Source organism: Coffea arabica, chromosome 6c (assembly GCF_036785885.1).
Source record: "Coffea arabica cultivar ET-39 chromosome 6c, Coffea Arabica ET-39 HiFi, whole genome shotgun sequence".
NCBI lineage: Eukaryota > Viridiplantae > Streptophyta > Magnoliopsida > Gentianales > Rubiaceae > Coffea > Coffea arabica.
The window spans coordinates 26,802,410-26,820,947 of NC_092320.1; the positions used below are offsets into that span (position 1 = coordinate 26,802,410).

Genomic DNA, 18,538 nt, shown 5'->3' on the forward strand with positions numbered 1-18,538 from the left:
CAAGCTTGCCCTTTGTGATGGAAACTACGGATGGACCAAGAAATAGCTTTTTTGTCGATTGATCCGCTGGCCCGATGCAACACTATATTCCTCCAGTACCTCTTTAATCAATTTTAGTGAATATTTCATACCACTGAAAAATATGATCACATCATTAGCATATGCCAAGTGCGATACTATAGGGCAACGAGGAGGTACTTTAAAAGGAGTGAATCGCCTCTATGTACTAAAGTACTTAGAGCTCGAGGCAGCACTTCTGCTCCAATAACGAATAAGGCCAGCGATATGGGATCCCCTTGTCGTAAACCCCATGAAAATTTGGAAAAACCTTGTGGAGTCCCATTAACTAACACCGAAAACCAGACATTAGAGACCAGGCGCCATATCATGCCTATCCAGGTCTCACTGAACCCGAAGTGACGGAGCACTTGCAGAAGAAAGGACTATGAGACTCTATCGTACACTTCATCATGTCTAAATTAATCACCACGTTACCACCCCGATTTGACTTCTTGATATCTGTTAATAACTCTTGAGCTAGTAAAAAATTATCCGCAATCTGTCTCCCTTGCACAAAATCGCTCTGCTGTAGATATATGATCCGGGGTAATAGCTTGGCCAATATGTTGATAGAAGCTTGGAAATGATTTTGTTAGCAAAATTACACAGACTTATGGGCCGATACTGAGTGAAGTCTTGGGGGTTTTCCGCCTTGGCAATAGAACAATCGAGGTAGCCGTGATACTCTTAGGGAGCTCCACACCGCAGAAAAAGCTCACTACCGCCCTGTACACATCTGTGGCTACCACCTCCCATGCGAAGGTAAAGAATATTCCTGTGAATCTATCCAGCCCTGCAGCGCTCTCCTCATCCAGTGCAAAGACTGCGTCCTTGATTTCTTGAAAAGAAGAAATCTCCGTTAATAGCGAATTGTCCTGAGCAGTGATTAATTTTGGGATGATATTCAGAATTTCATTGGATGTTGAGCTTCCTCTACCGTGAAAAGCTCTTGGAAGAAGGTCACGACAGTATCACAAATTTGTGACTCCTCTTCGATCCACACTCCATCCGTCTTCCTAACCCGATGAATCATCGCCCGATGTCTCCTTTCCGCTACCAATGAGTGAAAGAACTTGGAATTCCTGTCCCTGTCTGAAAGCCATTTCACCCGCGCTTTCTGCCTCCAAAAACCCTCCTCGAGTATCAGCATGCGCCGCAGTCACACTCGAGCTTGATGCATCTCATAGCGTAGCTAATCCGTCGGATTCAGGTCGTATTTCATCTCGGCATCCACTACCTCGTGCTCTGCGCATTGAGCTACCTCAAAAATATCACCGAGCGAATTCTTAGACCAACTAATACTAATGTGATATAGGATTTGAATTATTTATGTAGTAGTAGGGGTGCAAACGAGCCGAATTGATTCGAGTCTCAACTTAATTTTATGAAGTTCGAACTTGAGTTTGACATCGATGAGATCAAAATATAAAGTTTGACCTCGAGCTCGAGTTTAAAAAATAATTATTTTATTTTTAAAAATGAATAAAATAATTATTTTTAATAAATAATAAAATATTAGGGATATATATGTAATTTTATAATTAAAATAAAATAATATATATAATTGAGTCAGCTCCCAAGTTAACGAGCTGAATATCTTTGAACTCGAGTTTGATCTCAAGTTTGATTTGATTAGCTCAAGTTCGACTTGAACTTGATGTTGATCGAGCTCGAGTCGAGTTCGGACTTAAGCTGCTCGCGAGTGGTTCGATTGGTTTGTAGCCCTATGTGGTAGGTATTATACTAAGAAAATGGGAAATTTAAAAGAGCTCAGGAGAAGAGAAAAGTAAGAAAATAACTATTCTTTCATTCATTCAAATGATACCTGAATTTTCTATCACAGATACAAGAGAAGGTTTGATAGGTTGCAATTTTATCATTTATTTTATTATTAATTCCTCCTATTACCTGACTTGATGTGGATTAATTGCTAGATTCTACTCATTTTTTATATTTCGCATTTATTTCAGGGAGTAGAACGAAAATACCATAACAAGTGTCAATTTGACAATTATCAAGAAAGAGTTCAAGTAGCAGGCATCTAGGGACATTTTTGGAATATCAAACCGCAACCCTTCTTGGTAATTGGCCCGAAGACAACATTAAAAGGGGGAGGCCGAAGTCTTCTTTTTCCTCTCTCGGCTGGGCGGCGGAAGCCGCACAGTAGCCATTAGAATAGGAGCAATAGCTTAGCTTTTGATTTCTCATCTTTTAGTTTAGTCTTGCTTTTGATTTTTCCTTTGTAGTCTTTTCTTACCTTTTTTGGTTTTCTTCTTACGGATGTCAGGAGCCAATGTGGCTTTTGTTGACTTTTCTTGTTAGCTTTATAGTATCTTCTCCTTTGACATGTCAACGGCAATTGAGAGATTGAATCACTTTCCGTAGTTTCTCGTTTTTCTTTATTCCTTCGGCCGAGTTGAATTCGCGCGAGCAAGAACAATGGCCGCAGCTGTTGTTACAATTTTGCATGGGTTTCCCTCATCAATAATGAGCTAAACCCTCTTTCTAGTCAAGGAGCAATGGATGCTTTGATTCATCTAAAAACTGTGAGATCGATTTAATTTAATCTTCTCCTTTTATTTATTGGTATTTGCATATTCCTTGATTGCTAAGCTTATGGTTATTTAATTAATTGGTTGTCTTGGATCCGGATAATTAATTGATTGGGTAATCTATTGTCAATTGGGGTATTAAATCCGTAATTGTTTAATTACCTCAAAATAGTGACAACTGGCACGATTAGATTCGTGTCAGGGGGATACGCGGGCTAATCTAAAATAACCCTGGTAGTGCGTTATTTGGTTAGAATAGGGCTCCTCTAATACGTAAGGCAATTGGGGAATTAAATTCTACGGGCGTACCTAGGGTTATTTCTCAATTAGAGCAGTGATTAACGGGCGTACCTTGATCACCGACACAGTAAGGAGGGGTTGATTGCCATCGCTTGTTTGGTAGTTATAACCTATTTATTGATAAATAATTGGAATTGCCTTTGCTTCAATGATCAATTAGGTGAACCATTGCTGAAGTTATTCTTTGGCTAGATCCTTAATTATCACTCATTAGATTTTAGTAATTTGTTATTTAATTTTTAGTAGTTTCTTAGATTTTAGTTGAATTTCTTTGATTGTCACCTTCTGCACAAAAACACCCCCTTGTTACTGTGAACTTGAGAAGAAATAATTACTCCCAGTCCCTGTGGATTCGACCCTGCTCACCGCTATCTACAGAAATCACTTTTAGTTTGAGCAGGTTTTATTATTGCACAGGCCTCGACAACCTGTCAATTTTTGGCGCCGTTGCCGGGGACTGGTGTTAGATTAATTTGTTTCTTTTTGAGTTCACCTTGTTTTCATTTTTAATTTATTTTTTTTCTTATTTTTTTTATGGCTTCTAACACTTCGTATTTTGGTGAAATACTGGATTTTCTTTCCGGGAAATGCGATATGACTAGTTTTATTGCTGAGTCTGCATATGCAGAGGCAGTAAACTCTATTAGAAAAAGAATGGCTGCTGCAACCTGTAAAATTTGTTATGCCAGGGATCATTCAACAGGTATGTGCCCCGAATATCAAGATAATCAGAGTATCCCATTCAATAATTACGGAGATTTTTCACCCTGGTCTCAAACGTGGTATGACCCTAATCCATACGGGTATGATCAAGGATGGTGGGATAACTCCAATTATAATTATTCAACGGGGCCAATGAATTTTCAGCAGTATGAGTCTCAAGAATCGTCATCTATGTCAGGTATGTATCCTGAAGAAATAGTTGAACCAATAGCTACTAACACATACCAATTCCAACAGGAGACACAAATGGAGGATGAGATGATGAAGGATGCAATGAATTATCTGGCAGATCAACTATGTCTATTGACATCCAGAGTGAATCGATTGGCTTCTCAAAGGGAAGAATTGCCCTCGGAAACCATTGTTGATCTAGAAGAAGATGAGAGTGCAATTGTCCGGCCAAATGACATGGAACTGCAAGAGTTTCAAGAAAACGGATTTAAAGATGCAGTTGAAAAGGAAGCTGAAGTGCAAGAAATGAGACTCCAGGATCAACTCATTCAAGTGAACGATTCCAGTGAACAATCTCCAAATACGGTGACATCTTCTCCACTCCTTAATCAATATTTTCCTGACTCCCATTCTTCAACTCCTGTTACTGAAATTGATTTTATTATACCAGAAAATTTAAAATTTCATGACAGGAATAAGTTAAGAGTGGAGATGGCAAAATATCTTGAACCAATGAATGCGTGTGATGGAGGAGTGAGTGGAGAATGCAGATCATTGTTGACTTGTTTAGCGCCATTTATTAGTCCATGGAAGCCCGTAACTCGTGTGCCCAAGAATTACTCCATCTACGAGGGTTATCAGGACTATATAGAGGATGAAGCATTAAGACGAGCTACAAGATTTTATCCGCCATGAGCAAAACGTGATAATGTCTAGCCAAAGACATTAAAGAAAGGCGCTCATTGGGAGGCAACCCAATTGTTTCTTTTAGTTGTTTGTTGGTTTCGTGTCATAGTTTAAATTTGTTTTCCTTGAATTTGACTGATTTTGGGTGTTAATTTTCGTTTTTGCTGATTTGTAGGTGACCTTCAGTCATGACGCGCCCGCGTGGTGACGTGCATGAAGCTCACGAACAGAAACTTCTGAAACTTGTGGGAGCTCTCTTGCCCTCATGACGTGCCCGCGTCACGTTCGCAGGAAAGGTAAGGATTCAAATAAAAAAAAAAAGAAAAATATAGGAAAACTATTATTATTATTTCATTTATTCAATTAATTTAAAAAAAGAAAAAAATTTTATAATAATAATCAATTAAATATAGAAAAACCAAAAGAAAAAAAGAAAAAAAAAGGAAAAAAACAAGAAGAAGAAAAATTTTTCCTTCACCGTAGCTAGTTCTTTGACTAAAAAAAAAAAAAAAAAAATTTTTCCTTCTTTTCTTTTCTTTCTTTTCTTTCTTTCTTTTTCTTTCTTTCTCCTTCTTTCTTTCTCTTTTCTTTCTGCTCCCTCTCTGTTGTCCGGATACCTTGACCAGCAGCCCGCCGCCGTCCACACGCCGCCACAGGCGCGGGCTCGGCCCACTGCCGCACGCAACCCCACCGCTCCACTGCCGCACCTCACGTCAAGCAGACGACCAGCTGGTGCGCCGCCGCTGCTCTCCACCGCTCGTGCTGCCACCGGATTTCCTCCAGAGTCTCGGCCTCATGCCCACAGCCGCGCGCCACGAACTCGCGCGCAACTCAGACTCTCAATCGCACGCGACATACAGCTCCCCATGCCGCCGCTGTCTGGTTTCCCCTCGCACAGCCGCGGCCCTCCTCACTTCCAGCTCCTCCGCGTCTCCGCCTGCTCGACCAGCCTGCGCCGCTGTTCATCCTTGGCCGCCAACCCATCCGACAGGTTTGGAATCAATTGGGCTCCCATCTGCTGCTTTAATTATTGCATTAATTCGAATAGTTGTTAGAGATTGTTTGGGTTTCGATGACCCAGAGTTTCTGTGGCGCAGTTGGATTATCTCTGTGGTTGTGGGTTGAGTTGCGTGGCTTTTGTGCCACTTGAGCTGCTTGTTAAAATCGGGAAAATTTATTGCCATTGTTTGGGGTGTTCTATCCTTCGATTCCAGTTCGGATTTCACGGGAGTTTATTTCAATTGCCTGTTGATTTATATCATTGAGTTGGGACCAAACTTTATCTGTAATTCTGGGCCTAATTATTTGTGCAAGCCTCTGCCTCCTAGCCGGATTGGTTTTGATTATTGACTTCAGTGCACTAGATTTCCACCTAAGGCCCCTTTGCTTGCTTTATTCCCTGGAATTTCCGTCCTCTGATGCCTTCCTTTAGGGGTTTAGCCTCTGTCTTGTGTCTGGGTTAGTACTTGAGGCCATTGCTTTACTGCTACTTTGCTTTGCTATGGCAATTGGTGAAATTTCGGAGGACATTTGCTGAAATTTTAGTTGAGCCAAGTTTCCTTTTGACTGTGAGTTGAGATTCTTATTACTTTGGGTCAGCCATTGGAATTGCTTCACTAGTAGCTTCTCCTCGATTTGTTCTGCCCCTGGACTACCTTTGCTGGATTTCGAATATTATTAGTGCACTAACTTTACTTCTCAATTGTGCGTTGGGGATCACTGGCGCCTACTGAATTGCATCTGCTGAGGTTTTGTGATTGGGTTGTGATTTTTTCAATTTCTAAAATGCTATCACTGGTATGCCATATTATTGGGGCCCTTGTTACAATTTGACTCCATTGGGTGGCACGTTCTCTTTCTTGGGGTTGGATTAACATTTGGGGCTATTACTTTACTACTGTTCTACTCTGCTATAATAATTTCATAGATTTTGGCCTACGTTGTGCACCAGTGGTACTGGTTGGGGTATTTTGACTAATATTTGTTCTTTCTAATGGGTTGGCTGCCTGATTAAAAAGGGAAAACTTGTGATTGTGTGGTTATTGTCTAATTTCTATACTGCTATTGCTGGAATTGCCGCTTCTGAGTTGAAAATTAATTATCCACTTGGAGACTTTGTTGAGATTTTGGGTGGACAGAGTTGTGCATTTACTGGTTGGATTGAGTTATGATGTCTCAGACCTTGGCCACGTACTTCTACCACATTGGTTTCCTCCACCGCCCCCGCCTACCTCTTGGCCACTCAAAGAGGGAAGTTTCGTTGTCCTCTTCACTTTCATTACTTTATTACCTCCATTGAGGACAATGTAGGATTTAGGTGTGGGGGGGGGGGAGCAATTATGGTGCTAGTGTCTTTCATTCATTTTTTTTTTCTTTTTAGTGATTGGCTCGTAAGTGCATGCCAAGGTTTGATGTTGGATTATTGCCTCTATTTCTACTTTTGCCAAGTTTTAATAATAAAAGGGTATCAAGTTCATGTGGTTGAATCCAAAAACATCTCTTTGGTGAATATCGATGATTGTTTTACTCTTATAATTTTTAGTTAACTTTCCTAGGCATAGGGAATGATTATTGGCATTTTCATGTGAATTGGTCCGGTTATTAACTTTAGTTCTCCATGTTTGAAAATGAGGCTAGCTGATGCAAGTTTTCTTTTGGTTCTTGTGTTATATTGAGTTTTTGTGATTTTTAGCTATGAATAAACTTGACTGTACTCCGCTAGTATTTACTACCGAGTAACCGGGGATTTTCACCAAAAGTGTCGATTCTCGCATCAAAAAGTAGTAATTGCTATGAGTACGTGGTCACGTGGCGATAGAAGCTGAGTAACCGGGCTCCTTCATCCGGCCAATGTTGAAGTTCGCGTCAAAAGGCTTAAATGGCTAGCGACTAAGTCTTTTGTTACTATTGAAAAAAAAAAGAGAAAAAAAAGAGAGAAAAGTAGGAAAAAAAATATGAAAAAAAAAGTGAAGGTTGTGTTAGTGTGTAATAAAAGTCAGCTTGCCGAATTATGGATTTAATGTTGAGATTTTGGTTAATAGTTGGACCATTTGCTGATAAATGTTATGCGTTATTCCTTTTTCTTAGATTAGTTAACATGAAATTAGAGGAGTTTGTGGTTTAGAAGCTAACCGAGATGATGTTTCTTGGACTTGACCATTGATGCTTGATTATTATTTTTCTTGGTACCTTGGCAATTTGTTGGATAGAGCAATGACCATTATCAAATTTTGGTGTCTGTGTACTTTTCTTATGCTTGAGGACAAGCATGATTTAGGTGTGGGGGGGAATTGATAGGTTGCAATTTTATCATTTATTTTATTATTAATTCCTCCTATTACCTGACTTGATGTGGATTAATTGCTAGATTCTACTCATTTTTTATATTTCGCATTTATTTCAGGGAGTAGAACGAAAATACCATAACAAGTGTCAATTTGACAATTATCAAGAAAGAGTTCAAGTAGCAGGCATCTAGGGACATTTTTGGAATATCAAACCGCAACCCTTCTTGGTAATTGGCCCGAAGACAACATTAAAAGGGGGAGGCCGAAGTCTTCTTTTTCCTCTCTCGGCTGGGCGGCGGAAGCCGCACAGTAGCCATTAGAATAGGAGCAATAGCTTAGCTTTTGATTTCTCATCTTTTAGTTTAGTCTTGCTTTTGATTTTTCCTTTGTAGTCTTTTCTTACCTTTTTTGGTTTTCTTCTTACGGATGTCAGGAGCCAATGTGGCTTTTGTTGACTTTTCTTGTTAGCTTTATAGTATCTTCTCCTTTGACATGTCAACGGCAATTGAGAGATTGAATCACTTTCCGTAGTTTCTCGTTTTTCTTTATTCCTTCGGCCGAGTTGAATTCGCGCGAGCAAGAACAATGGCCGCAGCTGTTGTTACAATTTTGCATGGGTTTCCCTCATCAATAATGAGCTAAACCCTCTTTCTAGTCAAGGAGCAATGGATGCTTTGATTCATCTAAAAACTGTGAGATCGATTTAATTTAATCTTCTCCTTTTATTTATTGGTATTTGCATATTCCTTGATTGCTAAGCTTATGGTTATTTAATTAATTGGTTGTCTTGGATCCGGATAATTAATTGATTGGGTAATCTATTGTCAATTGGGGTATTAAATCCGTAATTGTTTAATTACCTCAAAATAGTGACAACTGGCACGATTAGATTCGTGTCAGGGGGATACGCGGGCTAATCTAAAATAACCCTGGTAGTGCGTTATTTGGTTAGAATAGGGCTCCTCTAATACGTAAGGCAATTGGGGAATTAAATTCTACGGGCGTACCTAGGGTTATTTCTCAATTAGAGCAGTGATTAACGGGCGTACCTTGATCACCGACACAGTAAGGAGGGGTTGATTGTCATCGCTTGTTTGGTAGTTATAACCTATTTATTGATAAATAATTGGAATTGCCTTTGCTTCAATGATCAATTAGGTGAACCATTGCTGAAGTTATTCCTTGGCTAGATCCTTAATTATCACTCATTAGATTTTAGTAATTTGTTATTTAATTTTTAGTAGTTTCTTAGATTTTAGTTGAATTTCTTTGATTGTCACCTTCTGCACAAAAACACCCCCTTGTTACTGTGAACTTGAGAAGAAATAATTACTCCCAGTCCCTGTGGATTCGACCCTGCTCACCGCTATCTACAGAAATCACTTTTAGTTTGAGCAGGTTTTATTATTGCACAGGCCTCGACAACCTGTCAAGGTTAACCCCTATTTATAGGGAAAAAGTATAGCAGCTAACTTCTTCAAGATGGTGATATAATCTTCCCATAAGTTACGACGAGCTTATCACCTCGCTTTATCGAGATTCGTAATAGTTTTATTAAAAGTCGTGTCATCTTTATCACCTCAAAAGTCATGATAGCTTTATCATCTTGAAAAGTGTGGAAGACTTGTCACCATCTAAGGGATGAGATAAAGGTGATAGATATCCACAATATTCAATTATTTCATAATAGTTCCCTAATATTTGGATTGTGTGTCAAATTAGTCCCACATATTTCAAGAAAAACAAATTTCATCTCCAAACTTTCTAGTTTTGAGGAGATTTAGGATGATTGATACCATTCCTAAAAGTCAAAATCAAATTTCAGTTTGGTCGTTAGTTTGACTTTACACTTTTCATCCTTTATGGTTCCTTAAATTCTAAATATGATATTAAGGGTTTGATGATGAAATTATAAATGAATTCTGTTGAAATAGTGTTATATGCACTAGAAATTTTAAGACTAAAAAACAAAAAGCCAAATAAACTTTCCTTTTTATTTTTTATTGCATTTATTCATATAGGAATTTCTAATTGTTTCTTCTTTTTGTGCATAGTTGATCTTAAATTTGGCATAATATGTCTAGCTATATCAATAGTTGATTGATAAGATGTTTTATTATGCTTTCACTAACATTGATAATTAAACACTAATTAAATATCCCTTTTAGTGCAAACAATTATATGTAAATTAAGTTGATTGAACAACAATTTTTTCCTTTTTTTGGCATTTTAATTGGTTATTAATTAAGTATCAAATGAAATACATAATGCATATAGTTGTTTCTTTTTTTGTTTTTTTGTAAATACTCTTTATTCATAGAAGCATAAACTTACAACCCATAACAGGGGGCATTGCCCTCATACTTCAATACACCGACTCTTAACAACCTTATTTCAAATAGATGGTACGCCTAGTCTACCCAACCTTCCCCTCGAGCCAATGATTGGAGCTTGTCCACCGTGGCATAAATGCGCATGGCTTCCTGAGGATGGGACACCCCAACATTAGCTAAGATGTCCGCCACCTTACTTGACTCTCAATACCAATGTGAGAATCAAGAGTCCTCTGCCACCATTTCCCATATACGCTCCACCGTTCTCTGAATCTTCAAAGGACACTGAAACTGTCGCTGCAAGATGCCAACCAAAATAGTGAAGTCTGATTGCACGCAGATTCAATCAATTCTCCTCTCAATGCACAAGTTGATACCTATCAAAACTGCCTGATCTTCTACACATAGACTGGCCGACTTGCCTAAAAATGCGGAATATGCTAAAATGAGGCCTCCATCCGAATCCCTAAGTACACCACCTCCCCCACACACTCCCGGATTTCCCTTAGAGCAGTCATCGGTATTAAGCGTTAGCACCCTGCCTATGCTTGTTGTCCAATGCAGAAGTTGGATCTCGTATACCGGCCGTAACTGAGAGATAAGGTCATAAAAGTGATGGAATGTTTGCCGTTTAGCTTGCTGCGCGAATTGAGCCTCAAACAAGGTTGCCACATCCTAGAAAATGGCCCAGCAGATATCCTTACTACGCATTTTCCTGCCTTCAAAAACAGCTTTATTCCTCGCCTTCCAAATATTCCAACAAATGAAACTCGGCAGAATTTTAACTACAATATTCCGTTTGTAGGCTAATTGGGGTGGGCCATCCACCATGATACCAGCCATGCTCATATATTCTCATTTGGCAAGACAGGGCCGTAAACATCATTAAAATGGGTCCAAACCTCCATGGCTGTCTGTCCCCTAGAAAATACATGGTCCAACGATTCTTCTCCCGCTGCTTCACAACAACGACACTTGGATGGTAAGTGAAACCCCATGTTCCTCAGAACATCATCTAGAGGCAATCTCCGCATAAGTAGTCGGAGCATGAAAAATGAGATTTTCAACAGAATACAGTCGTGCCATATGTGAGAAAGTACAACCGAATTGGCACGAGCCTGGCGAACCTCTTGATAGCAGATTTTAATGTGAAAACTCCAGACTTTGACGGCATCCAAACAGCCTCGTCCCCTCGCCCCTCCTTTGGCACAGGCATTCGCATCACTAGGGTGACCACATCTGGGGGAAGTTCCTGAGCCAGTAACTATCCATCCCATCTACCATCACGTATGAAATCCTCAAAGGAAAGATTCGGAACACTAGTCATTTTCAAAAATAGAGCACCATTCCCCAGCCGGTTATCATACCAGAAACTACACGCCCTCTCAAGCACCATCCACAACATCGATAGCTCAATCTGTCAGCTAACATTTAACATACGTTTCCAAGTAGCTGAATCATACAGCCTGATATCCGCCTGGCATGGATGAATTCCACTACAATACTTTCTTCGCATAAAAGCCGACCAGAGTGACATGTCTATGTGAAAATTCTACTAGAGTTTACACGAGAATGCCGTGTAGACATCCCTTATTCTTCGAACACCAATACCTCCCTCCACCTCTAGATAACACAACTGAGACCACCGAATCCAGTGGTATTTAGATATTTCATCCAAAGACCCCCATAAAAACTTGGAACAAATCTTTTCTATCATACTAAATACGGCAGCTGGCACCACCGCAGCAGATAGTAGGTGAGTCGGAATAGATGAAAGAACGTGCTTAATTAACACCATTCTACCCTCACGTGATAGTAATCTCGACTTCCACGACAAAATTCTCCCAGTAAGAGTTTGACATAGTCCTCCAAAAAAGGATGATCTACACCTCCCAATATATAGTGGAAAACCTAATTAACGAACCGGAAACTTCTGTCTAGAAAAACTCGTAATGTGCTCAATCACCCTGCAACAACTCAAAGCGGTTGACAGATGCACCAAATAACCACACTTCTGGATGTTCACCAATTGTCCCGATGACCTTTGATATAACTCCAGCATAGACATAATGTCCTTAAGAGACCTTGCCGAACCATTGGCAAAAATAATCACATCGTCGGCAAAAGCTAAATGAGTCACAGGGGGACATCCCCGGGGAACACTGAAACCTACGTAACCATACTGGGAGGTAAGGCTATTCAAACCCTTTGACAGGACCTCTTCCCCAATAACAAATAAAGCTGGTGATAGAGGATCACCCTGCCGAAGACCTCTGCTCGATTTAAAGAACCTAGGGGTGACAATTCCTGACACGATCCGAAAACACGACACGAACCTAACACGAAATTAATGGGTTTGGGTTGAGGTTTTGGGAGTTCGGGTCAGAATCGGGTCGAACCCGATGAACCCGAAAAGAAAACAGGTCAATTTCGGGTCAACCCGTGGTGACCTGATATGACCCGATGTGACCCGTTTACGAATTAAAACTAATTTAATAAACATAAAAATTATTTTATTTAACTAAACTAAATCATTCTTTTTTTCCAAAGGCATTAATTACTTAATCCTAAATGAATTTATTTAACTTGTGTGAAGTTAAAATTATTATATTTGGACAAATAATATATTATGTTATTTTTTACTTTTATGTTGTTTTAATTTAAATTATATTTGGTTTGGAATAAAACACTTTTATGGTGTTTAATTTATTTTAGATTTGGTTTGAAATTATTTATTTAAATTTTTATTACTTGATGATGTAATTAATTTTGTGAAAAAATTGATTTTATTAGAAATTACAGTGATAAATTAATAAATTAAAATTAAGTTTCGGGTCATTTCGGGTCGACCCGCCAACCCGAAATTTTCGGGTTCGCGTCAGGTACCCTGACCCATTTCGGGTTGGCGGGTCGGGTTCGGGTTAGCAGGTTCTTTGTTATACTTAAGCCTCAATCCGACCCGCCAACCCGAACTCGACCCGTTTGTCACCCCTAAAAGAACCCATACGACGCTCCATTAATAATGACTAAGAACCAAACATTAGATACTAGCCTCCACACCATATCAATAAAACGCTCTCCAAAACCAAATTTGCGAAGCACATTTAAAAGGAAGAACCATGAAACCCGATCATAAACTTTGGACATGTCCAATTTTAAAGCTACATTACCCCCTCTGGCCTTCTTACCCATCACCATCATAATTTCCTGAGCAAGCAAATAATTTTCAATGATGTTCCTGCCTTTCACGAAACCCGTCTGTTGGGGGGATATAAGTCTCGGCAAAATAGTGGCTAACCTAGTGGCCAAAATTCTGGATAACACTTTGTTAAAAAAATTACAAAGACTAATTGGCTGATACTGAGAAAAATCCTGGGGGTTGGTCACGTTTGGGATCAATACTATAAATGTAGATGTAATAAATTGAGGCAACTCTGCCTCACAGAAAAAGCTTACAACTGCAGTACGTATGTCCTGTGCAAGAATATCCCATACAAAGGTAAAAAACTTATCCGTGAAGCCATTTGGGCCAGCTGCACTTTCCCCATCCATATCGAAAATAGCTCGCTTTACTTCCTCCAACATTGGGCAAGCCTCTAATAAATCATTATCCTCCACTGTAACAATACTCGGGAGTAACTGCAACAACTCCGTGGCAGCCATCTCAGGTCCAGAAAATAACTCTTCAAAATACCGAACTGCCTCAGCTGTAATGTCCGAATCCTCCTCCAGCCATTCTCCGTTCATGGTTTTAATTCTATGTATAGCTCCTTGCACTCTTCGCTGCTGAACAGTGCGTGAAAAAATTTGGAGTTGCAATCACCTTGTTGCAGCCATTTAACTCGGGCCTTCTGGCTCCAAAATCTTTCCTCAACTAAGAGCGCTTGACGGAACTCTGCGTGTGCTTTTCGTAACTCCAATTGTGTTTCTTACCAACCTCTCGTTGCCAGGCACCTCGAATAACATCCAACAGAGATGTCTTAGATGTCCAAACATTTAAAAATCGGAAAGGTCTCAGTTTACTATCCACCGGAGTCTTGAATGAGATTTTTAACGGTGCATGATCAGAGGGATGCCTGGCCAAGTGGGTCACAGAGACGGGCTGCCTCCAATCTCCATTGATTAACATCCTAGCCAAGCGTTCCATATTCTAGCTCTACCCCTTCTCTCATTGCACCATGTGAAGCAAGAACCGGAAAATCACGCATCAAAAACTCCCGCTTCCTCCATAAATGTCATGATCTCCAAACCCTCCGAGTTGCTAAAAGGTCGGCCCCCACGCTTCTCATATGGTGCCATAATTCCATTAAAGTCACCACATATGTACCAGGGAAGCGAGCTGGGTTTGTCACGAAGGAGTGCCTGCCACAATCCCCTCCACTCCACAATTGTACACTTAGCATGGACAAATGAAAAAATAAAGGAATTAGGTAGCCACGGATGTTGAATCGACATCGATACATGCTGATCAGAGGTCCCAATTATCGTACAAGTGATCGGTGAACTATAAAACACCCATATATCTGCTAAGTCATTAGCTACCACCGAGTCAAAATGTAGATGCAAACGTATGGAGTGAATTTGAGCTAAATCCAGCTTTGGTTCACACATAGCGACCAATTTCAAGCTATGTAAGAGAACTAGTTTAATTAATCTTCTTAGATTAAGTGGTCTAGAGACCCCTCAGATATTTGAAAAAAGACCGTTAATCATGATAGAACCTGGAAGAAATTTTGCAAAAAGATTGACGAAGACCGAAGCTATCTATCCAACGGGAACCTCGCCCTTATATCCCTGGTCCTCGCTTTCTTTGCTGCATTCTCGATTACCGCGGATTGATTAATGTTGAGTTGTAGCAAAGGTGAAGCCCTTTGAGTCCTTGGCAGCCTTTCCCCCCTCGGAGATAAATTTCTAGCCACACATGGAAGTTGCAGCAAGTCCTCCTCCACCTCAGCCGTTGTCCCATCGTCGGTTGCTGATTCCAACCACCTGGTGCTCACCTCTGCTAAGCCCGCTATCTCTCACACAACTGAGTCTGATACTCCCACGATGCTGTCAACAGCAACACTGCTCTCAACAGCAACCTGGCCCCCCTGTGCCAATGGGGACACCTCCTCTTGCACCGAATGCTACACCAAAACTGGTGGTGCTGGGTGAACCATGGCCTCCTCAACATGCCCAGGCCGCATGCACTCCTGCTCCTCCTCCCTGAGATGCTCCCCATCGCACACAGGGACATCTGCTCCATGAGGCGCTTCTCCTTGCAGTGGCTGGGTATCATCCTTGACAGCATCTTGCACAATCGACCTGCGCTCCGGCACCACACAGTCATCCCCACTGGTATCAATCACACGCTTTCTGTCAGTTGCTGCAACCTGAAGTTGCGTCGTTCGCATCACAGCCCCAGTCTGTCCTCGAGTTCTAGTAGCTCCCTGCACTTTCGGATCCCTCCTACACTCCTCAACAGAGTGTCCCAGGCACCAACATGTAGAGCAGTATTTCAGCAGATCCTCTATAACAATTTTTTGCCAAAACCCAGGCTCCTCTTCAACTGCCACCCACACCCGGGAGCAGGGTGGTTTTAAAAGATCAATCTCAACACGCGCTCTAGCCACATTCAGACGAGTCCCTGCTGCCGTAGCCGTGTCGACAAAGAGAGGCCTTCCAACTGGAGCCAAGATGCAGAACAAGGAGTGTTTATCATGAAAGTGAACTGGTAGCGTCGGCAAGGACACCCACAATGGAGCCAGTGATGATTCTCTGTGGTCGTGAAAATCTCGGGTCCAACGGAAAACCCGCATCGAATACCTCCCTAGATGCCAGATACCACGCGTCCATATCCGGTTGAAATCTTCCTCAACAGTGCATTTGATGAGGACATGCCGGTAGTCCAACAAACCTACCGAAACATGGTCCTGCAGGCTTAGTGTAGAGAAAAACTTCCTGATGTCCTCCAGCACCGATCTGCCATGGGAAAATTGCGAAAAGGTGCTGCAAGTTTCTCAGCATCTTCCTTCATGAAGATGACAGCCGCCTCCCCCTTGTACAATGATACAGGCGGCAGCCGAATGGGGGATGTTGCAGGGCTGGAAAATAATTGGGAGAAAGACTTTTCCTTTATAGGGGAAGTCTTGTGCCCCTCCACCAGCGGCTGGAGGGCAGCCATAACCAAAGCTCTGGAGATAGACCCTCTGCCGCCAGAACCTTAAATTTCCCTATTGCTAGGCCAAAAAATGTTCTGCTTTTCAATTATTTAACAGAATTGTCAATGTAGATGAACATAAATATAAATATATTAAAATTGTATTATCTTTTCTTTAATTTTTTTAAAGTAGGGAAAGGGTGGAATTAAGAAGTGGGAGGAGAAAGGGGATTTGAACCCAAAATCTCAAAGTTTTATCGTCTCAACTTTTATCACTAGGCCAAAACCTCAGCAGCCAAGAAATATTAAAACTTTAGTATTGAATATTTGATTTAATACAAAAGAAAGACAAGAAAAACAATAGGGAGTTTTTCCAAAAATCGATACAAGTACTTCATTTTGGTAATTACCTTTATTTGTTAATGTAACCACGATCCCTAAAAATAATTGATTGAATGTTAAATCTAGAAGTCATACAACAAATAGTTTAAATAGTATTTAGAATAAAAATATATATTAAATTAGGATTCTCCTCTTCCTAATAAATTTTCTTTACATAAATTATCCATGTATTGTCATTCGATTTTGAAATTATAATGTTGTGCCTATATAAAGTGTGTTAGGGCCCAAAGACAACTTAAGAGGGGATGAATTAGGTTGTTCAAGAATCTAGCAAGTAATTGCAAATATTCACCCAATTTTAAATAACCAAAATTAGCTTAAGTGATCTCACACTCAAGTATACAAAACAGCAATAAAGATGAAACAATTTAACCATCTAATAGAATAAAAGAAAAAAGAGAGAAATATAAACCAAATAAAATCAACCAAATAACTTTTCAATTGATGGTGACACTAACCAACTTGTACAAGTAAAAGCTCATTCCATCTTCACCCTAAAATCCTTTAGTAGAGCCAAGGAGTTTTACAACTATCATAATTAACTCTCAATTAGTTATAATTGAAAACTCACTCAACCAATTAAGAACTACTTCCAAGTAAAGTTCACCTTATCCAAGGTTTTACTTCTCCTCAACGAGAAATCTCACAAATCCAAGAACTTTCCCCATGCCTATACAATATTCAAAATATTTTTTTTACCCAAAAATCACTCTTGAAAACTTGCATATTATGTAGGCAAAAGTCTAGTTTGTTCTCATACTTAGAAGTATTTATAGATGGTGAAATTTTGCCTCAAAGGCTTCTCCAAAGGTCAAAAAACTAGTTGTTAGAAAACTAGTAATTGTGATTATTGGACATCCGAAGCCAAGGATGTGTCCAAAGCGTACGTCCGATTGCTGAGTGAAAAGCTTCTTTTAGCTCCTATCGGACAGCCGAATCTTTCTTCTGTGTCCGATCCTATTCGTTCGGTAGCTAACAGAATGTAGATAGATTCTTTTCAAATTCTTCAAACGGCCGATGCTGTTGTTGTGCTTCTGATCAATGCGTCCGATAGTCGTGGACGTCCTAAATATCTGTCCAGCGTTCAAAGCATTCCATTTGAGAGTGTGATCGTTATATATCGGACGTTCAAATAATTGAGCAGCATCCGATCCTTTGAATCACTTTTTGTGTATTTAAATGCTTTCAATCTTAAATGTTTTGATTGTATAGCTATATTCTCACAAAGCACTTGGAAAGATATTAGTATGAATCATCATTTGGTTTGTTGTCATCAAAACTAAGGATTGATCAACCTAAGTTTTCAATTCTTCCTTTTTTAATGATGACAAATACAATGATGAATTCTTTGATAAAATAAACTCCTCCTAAGTAAAAACCTGTTTTACAAAGAAATATCATTCAATTTTCTCCTTCTTTTGACATCATGAAAAAATAAATAAGTATAAAGAGACATTATACATGAAAAAATATCAAGAAACTCCCCCTTTCTTTTGCAAGTCAAGAACAAAAAAATATTGGAAGTTGTCAGGATCAAGCACACATGGGACATATATGAATAGAACTACAAAATAATTAGGCATATAAAATCTATGTGTTATATTCTCACGAAAGTACATTCTAGAATACACATCAATCAAGAATTCAAATATCACCCATTTGTTTCATACACAATTTGAAGTAAAAAAATTGAGTTTTGAAAACACACTTTTATATCATTCCATCTACTTATATTGGTTATCATCCTTATTGATCATGATTTACCTTTTTCCTTTTACACTTTTCAAACATTCAAATTTCTTGTTCTTTTGATTCCAAGTGATATCTTACATCATCTTTCAAGCTTTACTTGGATTAAATTTTTCTTGGATACCGACACAA

General features: G+C 39.7%; 1 long non-coding RNA gene across 1 annotated transcript; it reads left to right on the plus strand.

Moving 5' to 3' along the window:
* Window positions 1–4,988: 4,988 nt before the first annotated feature.
* Window positions 4,989–8,273, plus strand: LOC140008580 (uncharacterized). Its single transcript, XR_011816081.1, has 2 exons — window positions 4,989–5,484; window positions 7,897–8,273. It is a non-coding gene; the product is annotated as an uncharacterized lncRNA (long non-coding RNA).
* The last annotated feature ends 10,265 nt before the right edge of the window (window positions 8,274–18,538 follow it).